The sequence below is a fragment of the Pseudomyrmex gracilis genome, unplaced genomic scaffold, assembly GCF_002006095.1.
Source record: "Pseudomyrmex gracilis isolate BER0280 unplaced genomic scaffold, ASM200609v1 scaffold_321, whole genome shotgun sequence".
Taxonomy (NCBI): Eukaryota; Metazoa; Arthropoda; class Insecta; order Hymenoptera; family Formicidae; genus Pseudomyrmex; species Pseudomyrmex gracilis.
In genome coordinates, this window is record NW_018020905.1 from 112,033 (window position 1) to 114,680 (window position 2,648).

Below are 2,648 nucleotides of genomic sequence, written 5' to 3' on the forward strand. Positions count from 1 at the left end.
GAAAAAGAGACCGTTTTCCGTGAAAAACGAAAAAGCTTGCTGAATTTTACAAAAATACGCACACGCTTGCGAGAGAATGTATCATTACTCCCCCTCCCTATAACGTTCTTAATTTAATTAAATTATTCAGGCATTACACACGAGAGAAAAAACAGAATTTATAATTTGAGTTAATTTTCATCACTAATTGTGTGAATATTATCCTATTTAATTAATGCAGAGAAGAATGCGCGTAAATAAATTTAATTGCTTTAGTTCAAACTGAACGTTCGATTTTTTATTGTAAAATACATGTGGACAAAAAGAAGACGTGTGTCAAAATATTTAGCAACTTTGTGTACAATAATTATTTTTATTACACACACATTTTATCATCTTTGTATTATAATATAATTTATATATACATATTATGTTTTTAAGTTTTGATGCAAAAACGTTTGTGTGATTTTTGATTGAGACTATTTCTGCGGCACAATTTCGAGACTGCTTGTGGAAATGACTGCGGGTATTTCTTTCTCGAAAAAAAAGCTGTCCGCAGAAATAGATGCATTAATGTTCGAGTGGATTATACGGACGCGCGTGTACCTTTTCGCATTCGTAATGCACGCAACGTCGGAGTTCAGGAAGTTAACGACGTGTGAATATTTATGGCACTGTCAGCACTCGTTTCCGTCACTATGCTCGATTCGCGCGCGCGCTGCTTTTATCGAACAACTAAACTCTCTTTCTCTCTCTCTCTCTCTTTCTCTCCTCTTTCCTTCTCTTTTACCGATTTTACCCGGTGCGAATAAAATCGAGCGTCTGCGTTATGTCGGCCGTTGCACTTCGCATATTTTCCGCCAGAAGCATATAAACAATAATGCATCGTGAAATAATAGACAAACTTAAAATAACGAACAAAGCACGGTATAAACGCGCGATAAAATGTTGCTTTCAGTTCACAATTAATCAACAACAGAAGAAAATGTTACACAAAATATTATTAATAATAAAAATTAATAATAATAATAATAATATGCGGTATTATTAATTAAGATCGAAATAATTAATAATAAAATTACTAATGAATGTCACAGAATATAAATTAGCAGACAAAAATTGTCACATATGTACGTGTAACGTTATTTTTCTAACGTTTCGATTGCGAAACGAGAGATGGCGCGGTCAAGTCGAGAGCCGAGAAACCTCGATCTTCTCGTCTCGAAGTAGGAACAAAAAGAAAACACGCAAAAAAGCGTAAACGTACAGCGCGATACCGCATTGACGTGCGGAGACAAAGAACATGCTTATTAGATATAAACGGGTTTCCTACGTGTCTTACGTCCCGGTCTTATCGTTATCGCAACTGTTACTCATGATGCGAATGCGCGCGCTACCGCGGGAGTCGCAAGCGGTTATCGTTATCCGTTATCGCCGCGCGTTATCGGCGAAGTTCGAGCCTGGCACCGGGGTGCGGCGGCGACAGGGGGTGCCCGCTTCCACCACCGGGAAACTAATGCGATACCACGGTCTCACCAAAGTCCAAGAGAAGCAGTCGAATTTATATTCGCACAGTCGCAGAAATTCGCAATATTTAGAAACAATATTGTTTGTTTTTTTTTGGACACAGGAAAATTTAATTATTATTTATTTCAAATGTATATATATATATATGTCGTATTAATGAGATACAGCTTTAATTCGTACATTTTATTTTAACACAGTACTAAAGTTAATATTTTACAGCATTATACATTAAATATTGTCCGATATTTATATCTCTATCATTTTGTTCTTTATTAGAGTGTCAGTTGAATTATTAAAAATACATGTTATGGTACACACGCATTCTTTCGTCGCGTGATTTCTTAGATTAAGTAATAAAAAGTGGTTATTTTTGTAGAACAAGAAAACGCTTTGTTAGCGACGATTATATTCCTGGGAAATATAATTGATAAATCACGGGATTTCTGGAAGAAACCTGACGGAGTCTTGAAATTGCCGTCTTCCGATGTGTATGCGTAGTGAAGATCAACGATAGCGAAGGTGTGAAGTGAAGCGAGGAGAAGAAGAAGAAGAAAGAGAGAGAGAGAGAGAGACAAATGCGACTGTCGAATGTTTGTTCGGTACTTATCGTGCGGTAACAGAATGCAAAGGATGGAAAGAGGGATCGGCGGTGATGCCGAGCGAGAAAATCGACGATGGTAGGTATAGGAAGCGTGCGAGCAGTAGGAAAGATGGAAGGAGCGAGAGAGAGACATAGCGGCGGCAGAGAGTGATAACAGGTAGCCATGGGTCCCAGGGCCGCCGGGAAACCAGTGATAGTGCTTGCATTGCAAGAGCGAGCATCTCGCCGCATCTTCCGAACGTCTTTACGAGAATTTGAAGGAAAAAACACTAAGGAAGAATCGGCACAAAAGTAAAAAAAAAAAATCAAAGTGGTGAAAAATGAGTGCGAAAATTGGAAAACAAACTAACCGGAAGTACGGTGTGAAATACACGGAGAGATGAATTTTTCACGAGTATTGATACACGTGTGTTTAGTGTTTGTGATGTGCACGTACACACATATAATTTATATACAGTATATATTATAATAAACCCACAAGAATATGTACATAATATTTAAAATTTAATGAAGAGGTAAGGTTTTCGTGCTGATAATAAAC